The sequence below is a fragment of the Uranotaenia lowii genome, chromosome 2 (genome assembly GCF_029784155.1).
Source record: "Uranotaenia lowii strain MFRU-FL chromosome 2, ASM2978415v1, whole genome shotgun sequence".
NCBI classification, from domain to species: domain Eukaryota; kingdom Metazoa; phylum Arthropoda; class Insecta; order Diptera; family Culicidae; genus Uranotaenia; species Uranotaenia lowii.
In genome coordinates, this window is record NC_073692.1 from 419070459 (window position 1) to 419082930 (window position 12472).

The 12472-nt window shown below is 31.1% G+C and overlaps 1 protein-coding gene across 1 annotated transcript in view; it reads left to right on the plus strand.

The window, feature by feature from the left end:
* LOC129743450 (hemicentin-2-like) overlaps positions 1-12472 on the plus strand; it is a 410268-nt gene that overhangs the window by 284906 nt on the left and 112890 nt on the right. The window lies entirely within an intron of this gene.

Consider the following 12472-nt stretch of genomic DNA (forward strand, 5'->3'; position numbering starts at 1 on the left):
ATGAGTAAATATAAACGTTCAATGAAAAATTGAACAAAGCAAACGGAAAAAGTTATTTGTAGCAACATGTTTATGAAATTGCAGATTGGTTTGAACGAGTTATTGAAACAGCTTTCTATTGAAAAATTTCTAGAACAATCAAACCAAAACATTTTCTTCTAGAACAAAAAACCATAAACATTCTCTTCTTAAAATCTTAATAGTTCTTTAATACAGTTCGAGCTGAAAAATATTATTCTGATGCATGAAATAACCCATGAGTAATCGAAAACATTTCTTAGTAACTCCCGCTAATCTTACCTGCTGGATATTTTGCCAACTACTTCATCCACTCATCTTTTAAATTTGAATCTATCTTAGACCGCTGCAAAAATTGACTTTTTTGATCCAATATGCATCAGTGTAAAATTTTAGATGATTTGGTTGATTCCTGAGTTAGCGCAACGCGTTTCAAATTTGTATGTAAATTTGTAGGGAAGAAGAAATTTTTGCACATTAAATCATTTAGAAAACTCAAATGAGCTTGAAATCAAGTTGGTCTTTGATTTTTGGTTTTGACTATTTTTGAGCTTAATTTTTCGCTTGCATGATATGCAGCTAGGAATTTCAGGAAAAAAGTTATTACCATTTCATAATCAAATATCTTAATTCATTGAAAAGTATTTAAAAATGGCAGACTTTGCTTGCTAGAGCTGTTAGTAATTGCATGAAATGTTTTTGCAAAGGTTATATGAATTTACAGTTTACAGAGATTTTTTTTTTCCATCTTACGGTTACAGCTTTCAAATAAGCAGACAAAAAGACAAAAATAAAAAAAAAATTAGAAAAAAAATAGTGTAACATCGTATAACATTTCTGGAATAAAAGTTAGGTTTGTACTTTGTTCACATTTTGGAATGAAAAATAGAATGGATCGCTTAATTTCGGAAGCTTTTGCTCTTTCTGGCATCAAATGCACCCAAATTTGTATGGGAACCCCAAATTTGTATTGGAAATATCAAACCTATGGAATGTTATGCGCTGCAGGCTGAAATTGATCCTAGTCCTAGAACAAGGTCAATCCGTTTTTCATCAACAACTCTGGTCCTCTTCAACTGCTTTCTGTTGAATATGGGTTTTCTCAAACAATAAAATATTACGAATATTTCATCCTTAGACCGAAGACATATCGACTTGAGTTAAGATAAAAAAATGTTATTAGGCTTCGAAATTGGGCTTTCATTTTTAAGGGTTCATCACTGAGAACCGTCGAAATGTTCGACCGCCTGGACGGGAACACTCAATTTACATAGCATGGCATTTCGTCAAATAGTGGCCGATTGCAACCATTTTTGTTGCGTTAGATTGCAACATCTTAAGATTTTTCAAACATTTGGTTGAAGATAAAATTAACATGTTAGTTAGAGAATTGGATTACTTAATTCCCTTTCCATGTTTTCATCAATTCTTTGTGGGAAAGTAAATCCTCGAAAACCCAATTTGTGTCGCTGAAAAATTCACAGAAGCTTTGTTTTAAGATTTGAAGCAACTTTTGTTCGACGAAAAACTTTAACGTTATGAGAAAATTTTCAACCTGTTGGTTTATTACTGCATGGACAGTCTTAAAATATTTCCAAATTAAGGAAAAAATGATTGGTGTGTGTTAAAACCTCAACCGAAAAAGTATTGAAAGTCATGTTCCTTAGCCCCTGTGGTTATGCAATTATAGGCAAAATGTAAAAAAAATTGGGGTTTCGAAATTCAAATTCAGCTAAAAATAATAACAATACAATAAATAAGGTAAATGATATGAAAACCCACTGTTCGACTTATGACTATCACAAAAACTTGGATAAATGATTCTACTGTTACGAATCAAATCAGAATTCTTTTCAATGCTTTTTTCTGTAAGTCAGTTCAAAATTATTCAAAAAGACCCAAGTAACAATTTAGGTTTTATAAGGGACTTCATACCAACTATAAATTAAAGCTATAAAACCTCGTCCGGTTATGTAAGGATCTATAAAACTGCAATACAACGCTTAGTAGCACAAAAAGGCCCTTCTGCAGTAGGTTCTGCAGAGCAAATAATAAAACCTTGCCAATCCAAATCAACTTTCAGAGTTCTGTGTGAATTTCGCTTATAAAACCTATATATTATATTATTTTCATCTACAAATAATTCTGCTCCGAAATTGGGGTTTCAATAATAATTTACAAAACAATTGAATCTTATTCAAATCAAAAATGAAAAAAACAAAGCACAAAGGATATCCTAATTCTTTAGGTAATTCAATGCTATTTTCTAAGCCGGAATGCTCAATAGCTGCTATTTATTTACTTGCGCTTTCAAATTTACCGCAAATGGGTATGAGAAAGTTTGGGAAAAATTGTGGGCCTGCTGTAAATCGTTCTTTAAACAATAAAAAACCGCTTAAATAGATCGAATAAATATTGCTTTCAACTATTGAATCATCTTTTGGTTTGTAAATAAATTTTAAAACATTATCTCAGCAATAAGGATATCCAAATTTATAATGCGTGGGTTAGGGGATAAGGGTTAATCTCTAAAATAGAAAGATGTCATTTATAAATTCACCATTATTTGTCTAACAAATGGCGCTAATATATGAAATTAATAAAAGTCGTAATTGAACTCTTAAAAAACGATTTTGCTTTCTGAAAACTGCTAATAAAACTATTTTTCTTTTAAATAACCTTTTTGTCTTATAAAAGTGTGTGAAATTTGAAAATGAAGCTTGAATGGTATTCTATAAACCGACAAAGTTATATAACATTCTGTAAGTCTTTCCTTCAAAACTGAGTCAGGCTTAATGAGTTTCTTTGAAGCATTTATAAAACCCTTTTGATTTGAATATGTTTGGCGGATAATTAAAAGACAAATTTTTAAAATCATTTATAATTTTTTTTTATTGATTTGAAAAATATAACATAATGCACCATATGTTTTTCCTATAGCACACTTTAAAATTTTTAGGATCATCTCTCGATTAATTTCGCAAAAAAAATAAAACAAATCTGCGACTGAGAACAAACAAAATACTTCACTTACATCTGAGATTCCTTCACAACATCACGCACTCTTATCAGATAATAAATTATGCTGCATGACGTTCCTGGTGAATGGAAAGATGAATTTCACCCAGATGATGCGAAATTACAGATTTTTCCACAGAAAACCTTCCATTGTTGACATTATGGTCGATTGAGAGCAGGCGCGGTCCTATGGGAGGGGTGATCGGGGTGATCACCCCCCCCCCCCCAAGCGGCAAAAAACCGTTACAAAATACTCGCAAACGCTAGAATTTCTATGAAAAGCTCGAACATTTCCTAGTGGATGTTCTATGGAATTTTCAAAATTTTCCACTCCGTGGGGGTGATTGTTAAATAAAAGAATTTATTAATTTCTTAACTTCTTAAAATTGGAAAAAAATCGCTATAACTTGCAATCCCCTAGACCAATTTTCACCAAATTACTTTTGTTATGGCACCTACAGTGTTGAATTCGAAATTGCTGACCATATATGAATCTTTTATAGATTTTTATACAATCATATCTATTCAATTATCCAAAAATACTGAAAATACTACTTTTTAAATTAGAGGTGATGAACAAAACCTGATAAAAATTGAGTTCAGGAATATACCTCCAAAAACAGGTTTTAAAACAAATGCTCCAAAAACTTGCCTATGTATTAATTTTTCCCAGATGAGATAAAACCAGTGATAATAATATCCCGTCATAACTCGACTATTTTCTCGAGAACAAGGACTTTTCATTGAAAAATAGTATAAGCTATAAGAAATGAACCCTTTTTTATTTTCATTTTAAATTATACATTATATTTGAAAATATTAAATGCATGAAGCAAAAATACAATTTTTCACTTATTTACAAAATCATTCGTTTCAAATTTGTAACTGTATCTTTCGATTCAGTTACAATAAATTTTAAAATCTATGAGAGCTGCATTAAGAGAAAACAAATAAAAATAAAGTTCCGAAAGTTGCATACCTAAGAATTTGATTTTAATGATTTTTTTTTAGAATTAAATTTATATTTAGAAATTGAAGAATCGAAACAAGAGTTTATATTAATTAGTTTTTTCGAATCACGATTCAGCAAAATAACGATTCTGAAAAATAATAAAACATTCAGTTTCAAATTCATAGCAATTGTTCACAAATTCTCAAATAAATGTTTGGATTCAAAAGGTATTGATGGAAAACGAGAATCACTATAATTTTGGTGAGAGTTTGACAGTGATATTAAAAAATTGTAGATATTTTGAGATTTTTTCACATGTGTGTATTTTTTCATTTTTAAAATTTCATTTATCTCGGAAGGTTTTTTAAAGAGTTCTTAGATTGATAATTTTTAAACTGCTCAATATACAAATGACGAAAATTATCTTTTTGTCAACAATTGATCGCAGTGAATATTAAAGATTCGCAGATTGTTTTATAAAAGGATGTATATGCTATTTAAAAGGATATCAAAATAAGTATGTAAGAAAGTTTGTTAAACTTCTCTAATTTCTAACTTTTTTTTAAATATAAACCTCTAATTAAATTAAATGAAATTTATAAGGGAAGAGGAGAAGTAGTGTGCATCATGGTCGTGAAATATTGTTTTTTTAGAAGTATGTCTAATCAAATTCATCCATTACTTTGATGATTTATCACATAAATCCAAAAAATTGTTTGAATCAATACAAATTTTATGCTGATATGAAATATTTTTTCAAGAACCCTATTTCAGCCTCTATTTATTATCTAAATGTTCAACTCCACATTCAAAAGGGTTTTTTATAAATTCACATAGCCACAGAATTAAAACTTTTTTAAATGAAAAGAATTTAAGAGCTAATTTTGACTTATGTTGGTGCCCTAAATTATTTTCAAATAGGTTAAACATTATTCAAGAAAATTCTGCACTTTTCTGACAAAACTTTTAAACATTACAATAAAAATTCGAAATAAGGGTTAATATCACATTTCTTTCCTCAAGAACGCAAAAAATGTTGACTTCTGTGATTTTTTTTAAATTTAAGTTTTCTGCTTATTTACTGTTGCCAATTTTGTAAAATAATAGACTTTTAACGAATGTTAAGAGAAGTAATGACTACATAAGATTTAAGATATTTCTCAAAGTAGAAACCAAATCGTTTTTCAGACTTCAGCAAATTTTTCAATAAAATAAAATCTTTGATTTTTTAAACTTTCTTTAGTCAATAATGCCAGAAATTCTTGTGTTTGAATTATTAAACACTGTAGATTTTTTTAAGATCATTCATCATCATGAAAGTAGTATTTCTTAATGGAATAAAATATAATCAACAAGTTCAGAATCAGTTTATTTTCATGTTAACTTGTAAATTCATCAATTATCAATGATTGATTTCACTCAAAACTGATTCTTTTAAAAACTCTTTATAAACTCCATATCACCAAAACGAGAGGTGATAAACAAAATCTAGTTGAAGTACGAGTTCTACTAAATCAATCATTAAAACATAGACACCAAAATGCTATCTCTTGCATTATTTTGGAAAGACGTTTTTATTACAAAAATCATTTTCAAATGTTATTAACTAATCTTTTTCATCTTCATATTATGTTTAAATTTATGAAGAGTTAATCACCGCGATTTTGTTTGTTAATTTTATTTATCGACCTTATCGATGAAAATTAAAAGAACATAACTAAGAACATTTCAACATTATGAAAATTCTTGTCAAATAGACTGTACTTTGTCAGTGATGATGAATTGTTGTTGTATTTGAAATACATAAAGTTATAAACTTGATAACTTGATAGAATTAATTATTTTCATTTTTAAATTAATCATCTACTTATTTCGAATAAATTCTCTGAAGTTCAAAATGGATATAATTTCCTCGTCGATAATTCACATTTCAAATTGTGATTGAATAGTATTTCAAATAAATTACATTACAGAGGAATTTTTCAACAGAAACTAAAATGGAAATTGAAGAAAAGAATGTAAATTAATATGGTTGATAATTTACACTATTATCAATTAAATATTCTGACCTGATCTGATTTTTTGTAAGAATTCGAGTTTAATTTCTTATCAAATCAGGTGTTATATATGATCTATTCTTCTTCTGTGCACTGATTGTTATGCCCGAAGCTTCAAATTCTGGCTTTATTCCAAGTTTTAATTCGCATTCCGTTTTTGATGTTTTGAAAATACTTGCTTGAATTTTTTTTTTTGCTCAGAATAAGTATCAACATTTCGAATGAATTATTAATGACTAACCGGAAATAAAATTGATTGGAAATTTTGATTCTGATTTAATTTGATTCGTATCAGTATCTTTTTTTCGAGTTTGTGTGATGATTATGGGTTTCAATATGGTTTTAGAAATCAATTTGCTTATTATTGTCCTCTTTTTGGTAGATATTTTATAATTTCTAACAAAATTTGAAATTCGAAATCCCTCACCCATGGACGTGTCCATCGCACGGGTCTGGTGTGCAGCAAATATTAAAGTCTCATTTGAAACTGCACACAAACCCCCCTCCCCCCATCCCCCCCACTCGCACTCTTCAAATGAACGTTTTTTTTCGCTATATATTTACGTTAATGACTGATTTTTGAAAATTTGGAAAATCACCCCCCCCCCCCCCAAGAGCCAGCTCTAGGACCGCCCCTGATTGAGAGACGACTGACTGTTGTAAGCCAATTATTCGACCGAATAACTTTTAAAAAACTTTTACAGCGTATAGAAGTTTAAGTTCCTTATAAACGGTTTATAGACGCCACAAAAAGTTATTTATATGCATGTTTAAAACCTAAGCCACTTGTAATGACCGTATAAGAACACGAATACTAGGAATTGGTTTAAAAGGGCTTTTATAAATCTGAACAGGTTCATAGGAAGGTATAATTAAACATTTTCAAATCCTTGGTCTTTTCAAATATAAAAATGTTTTATAGGACACTCAAAGTGCCTAATAAAAATCAAATCTCAAAAGTTTAATGTTGTTATATAAGTTGGATATTTAATGGGCGTGTAGATGTCCTAGAGACTAGTTGTAAAAAGGTTATTATTAAATGATTTTTAAACCAATAATAGATATTATACGTCCTTTATAAACTAGCGTTCAAAAATTATAAAACCAATCTGAATTTTGTGTGTTACTTGGGGATGTTCTTTATTTTGTTAGTAGAAAACAACATAAAAATAAATTTAAAGCGGTAAAGTTCACAAATTTGAAATCAATATAACAACAAAATTATAAACTGATGAACTCGAAGATTTTTTTTCAAAACACAAAGTTGTTGATAGAATTTAATTTAATGTTGTTGAAATGAGTGATCAACGCAGGATTCAGTGGTAGAATAAAAATAATTATTATCCATAATTCAAATTTGGATCTATAGGCTTACAAGAAGATTAAGTTATCAAAACAAAAAATCAAAATTGAAAAACATAAACATACTTATTTAGAAAAATAGAAAAAAATAATAGTGTGACTTTGAAATTAAGTAAAATTGATTGAAAATTTAAGAAAATATGAGGATGAAAAAGATTAGTATTAAAGCATTTAAGAAAGAAAGGGAACAATATTGTTGATACCTTAAAACGGGGTAAGATTAGTAACTTTGTTTTTATGCTACGACCGGATGTTTTTCATTAAATATTTTTGGCTTTTTCGGTCTTTTTAGTATATCAAACAACTTTGTTTTGAAATACCCGACGTTTCGACCAGTTTTGGTGGTCTTTTTCAAGGGAACTAGAAATTTATTATAGATTTACAAATTTGTTACGGAGCGTTGTTAATTAATAAATTATGTAGTGTGTAACTCACTTATCAGTCTGTTGTTCTTGTCAGTGTCGTTTTTATCCAACGGTTAGGAGTCCAGAATTTGCTGCTCGTCTGTGGTAGACAACATGTTATTTTAGTACAATAGATTAATTTTAACTATCTTACATTTTTGCACGGATAAAAAGTAATAAATTTCATCCGTTTTTCTACGGTCCCACTGCACATCAACGTTAGAATTTAAAATGGTGTCTGAGATGTGTGGGACGTGTGGGTATAATCATATGTTGAATTTTCTGGTTCGGATCTTAGGTGTGGAAATGATTGGTTGTGTACAGTGTGTGGGCTAAGTGTGTTTGTACTATTTCTATTGCTGTTTTTTGTTTTGGTGTGTGTTTTAACTGAGTGTAGAATTCCTGCGTATGTAGCACTAAGTCTGGCGGTGTCGGTTCTAAAGTTTACGGCATTCTCGGTGTTGGTTATATGGCACATCTCCAATACTCGAAGGCTTGATTTGTATTGGACACGATCGATGATTCTCGCTCTGATGTGGTCAAACCTGTGTGTTGTTGAGATGATATGGTCTGTCATAGCTGTTGTCTCTCCGAGTTTTTTCTTTATGTCCGTGGTGTCTGTGGTTCCATTGGCGAGTACTCTCTCATATTTGTTTACATCGGATTTGTGTCCGTACAATCTTTTTGTAAGAGTGTTCGTACTCATTCCAATGTAAACAACTTCGCAGTCACGACATGGTATGCTGTAGATAATGTTGGACTGTTGAGCTGGTAAAACGGGATCCTTAACGTTTGGATAAAGTTTTCCAACATTATTTATGGATTTCTGGGCTATTTTGATGTTCGGAAAGTTCTTTTTCAGGTCTTTGGATATTTTGCAGGTTAGTGAAGGTATGTATGATAGGGTTCTGTAGCTGGTTTCGTCGGATTGTGATGGGTGAGTTGCGGTGTTGTTGTCGATATTTGATGCTGGTTGTTCGCTGCTATTGCTGTGTTGATGGTGCGCCAAACCAATCTCATCGGGTAGATTGCTGAACTTCAACTCCCACCACCCCCCAATGATGAAGTTGAACGTAGCCCACAACTTCATAAAAAGAGTCAGGAAACTAACAACCAATCAAACGCCCCAGCAATGCAAACAGATCATCTTCCAGCATCTAAGAGCCAATGATTACCCTGCAAAACTAATAAATAGATTACTAAACCGATTCAACGACCACAGCATAAACAGCAACATCACCCAACATAATGTATCCACCACTGCAAGACCATCATCACCATCCAACCATCCAATCAGCACCTCCGCCGAACAGCACCATCAACACAGCAATAGCAGCGAACAACCAGCATCAAATATCGACAACAACACCGCAACTCACCCATCACAATCCGACGAAACCAGCTACAGAACCCTATCATACATACCTTCACTAACCTGCAAAATATCCAAAGACCTGAAAAAGAACTTTCCGAACATCAAAATAGCCCAGAAATCCATAAATAATGTTGGAAAACTTTATCCAAACGTTAAGGATCCCGTTTTACCAGCTCAACAGTCCAACATTATCTACAGCATACCATGTCGTGACTGCGAAGTTGTTTACATTGGAATGAGTACGAACACTCTTACAAAAAGATTGTACGGACACAAATCCGATGTAAACAAATATGAGAGAGTACTCGCCAATGGAACCACAGACACCACGGACATAAAGAAAAAACTCGGAGAGACAACAGCTATGACAGACCATATCATCTCAACAACACACAGGTTTGACCACATCAGAGCGAGAATCATCGATCGTGCCCAATACAAATCAAGCCTTCGAGTATTGGAGATGTGCCATATAACCAACACCGAGAATGCCGTAAACTTTAGAACCGACACCGCCAGACTTAGTGCTACATACGCAGGAATTCTACACTCAGTTAAAACACACACCAAAACAAAAAACAGCAATAGAAATAGTACAAACACACTTAGCCCACACACTGTACACAACCAATCATTTCCACACCTAAGATCCGAACCAGAAAATTCAACATATGATTATACCCACACGTCCCACACATCTCAGACACCATTTTAAATTCTAACGTTGATGTGCAGTGGGACCGTAGAAAAACGGATGAAATTTATTACTTTTTATCCGTGCAAAAATGTAAGATAGTTAAAATTAATCTATTGTACTAAAATAACATGTTGTCTACCACAGACGAGCAGCAAATTCTGGACTCCTAACCGTTGGATAAAAACGACACTGACAAGAACAACAGACTAATAAGTGAGTTACACACTACATAATTTATTAATTAACAACGCTCCGTAACAAATTTGTAAATCTATAATAAATTTCTAGTTCCCTTGAAAAAGACCACCAAAACTGGTCGAAACGTCGGGTATTTCAAAACAAAGTTGTTTGATATACTAAAAAGACCGAAAAAGCCAAAAATATTTAATTAGTAACTTTTTGCAATATTTCTCGATTATTTTCTGTAAAGGGGAATGGGGCATGTTTCACATCTTAAAACCAGTACTGAACTCCTATAAACGTAAAACATGGGTGCAGAAATTCTAAGTTCGATTTTTCTTTATCATAAAGGATACAAAACCCCTCTAAAATATTTACAAATGCTAATGATTGATAAACTAAGGCAGTTTGTGTGTTAAGACTGAACAACAATTAAAATCGAAATAGGGACAATGATGCTGCTTAAATGAAGGAGCTAAACTTTTAAACAATAAAATAAAATATAGCGCCAAAAAAATGATTTTTTGCCTTCAATCAAATTTTCCCTTTTTATTTTTTTCTTCAAACTTTTCCATTTGATAAGGTTTCTAGCCTTTTGTCCTTAACTGGCGCACTCTTGGAAAATGCCTCTATTTTTTAAATATCAAAAATTTACCTCGAAATGCAACAAAAACTATAAATTTACTAAGGAAAAAGTTGAACTGTGATATATGTCAACCTGCTGCATCTTAACAATTTGATTTCATCAGGAAGGGTGATTGTTTGCGAGCCTTGGAAAAAATTGATATTTAAAGATTTTGAAAATACTTGTTTTTAAAATTTTTAAAAGCAAACTAAGTTTTTCCCTATTTTAAACTCAACCTTTAGGTTTTCAAACGTAGAAAAAAGTATTAAGTTGTTTTAACTTTAGACTAAGTTATAGATGATTATGTGGAAAAATTTCATGTTTATCAAAGCTTCCCCGGTGATCAAAGTTACCTAGTTTTACGGTACCTATGTTTTAATGATTAATATGAAAAATGTTGACGTCCTGAGCTTGAATCATTTGTCGGATTTGGTCTATCACCTCTTGTTTTGATGATAGAGCGTTTATAATTTTTAAAATGAATCCGATTTGAGTGAAACCAATGAAAAAAAAATGGATTGACCAACAAACCTACATAGACATAATATTTCCAACCTAATTCTGATTTTTAAAAAATGGTTTTAATTTCATTTAGGAAATTTGTAGAAAACTTTAAAATGATTTGACTTTGCTTTAAAAACACCAACTTATCAATTTCGTTCAAAACAAATCAGTAGAAAATCCATTTTAAAGACGAATTAGGGATTTCTAGTGTCAAGATTTGAGTTTTATTAAAAAATTATTAATTATTTTTAAATGCCTTTTTTGGATCGTGTATTTTTCGTTACTACGGTGAATTCATTTCCTAAAAACTTTACAGGGAATTTTTTTTAACGGGTGAACTTTTTCTATCAGAGGGTAAAAGTATGTTGAAAAATATTCAAAAATTCGAAAAAATCATAAAATAAAGATTGAAATGTGAAAATTTGTTTGGCATCATTATCTCAAAATCGACCAGTTTGTCACTTATATTCCTTTGGCTCTGAGATCCTCATATATATTTTGTTTTAATTCTAAAATTCTTGAAAGTTCTGTTTAGAATGGACATTCAAACAACACTATTAGAAATTGTCATGTACGAGCAAATTATAACACATAACAAAGTTCTTTTTGTGTCAGATACATGCATTACAATTTACTCTACATGAAACAGTGTTGTTTTTTTGAATTGGATTTTTTTTTGTTTCGATTATAGTCGTTTTACCATCTTTATGGCATTCGCAACTTTATCAACGTTGCAGTTTACGGATCGTTATTGAAAAACTTATCCGGTACAACTGTGTTCGATGTTTACTCTTGGGCTCGAACTCGCGGACATCGGCTCAGGAGACAACAGACTTGCCAACTGAGCTATATCGGAAGCCCTTTTTGAATTGGTTGAAAATTCCATAAGTTATTAAAATTTTCAGAACACTATTCATAAAACGACAAAAAGGAGTGACTATGGGTCCAACAAAGATAATATAATGAACACATCAAGAATTTTTTTTACAAACATAGCAAGGTTTGAAAATGCTTTTGTTTACTATGATGGGGGCTTTGAAAATTACACTTTGATATGAAAAATATCAAAAAAATTTTGATTGTTGAATAACCATGTTCAACAAACGGATTAAAAAAAAAATCAAGCAATTATATGTATGTCTATAGGTGAATTCATGGCTTATTTTATCTTTCTTATAACATTTTACATGATAGTACTCTGCTGCAACAACGTTGATCCTAAAATAAGGTTGTCAGATTACACGGGTGTTTAATATAAAATTTGGGAAAAGTTCGGTCCG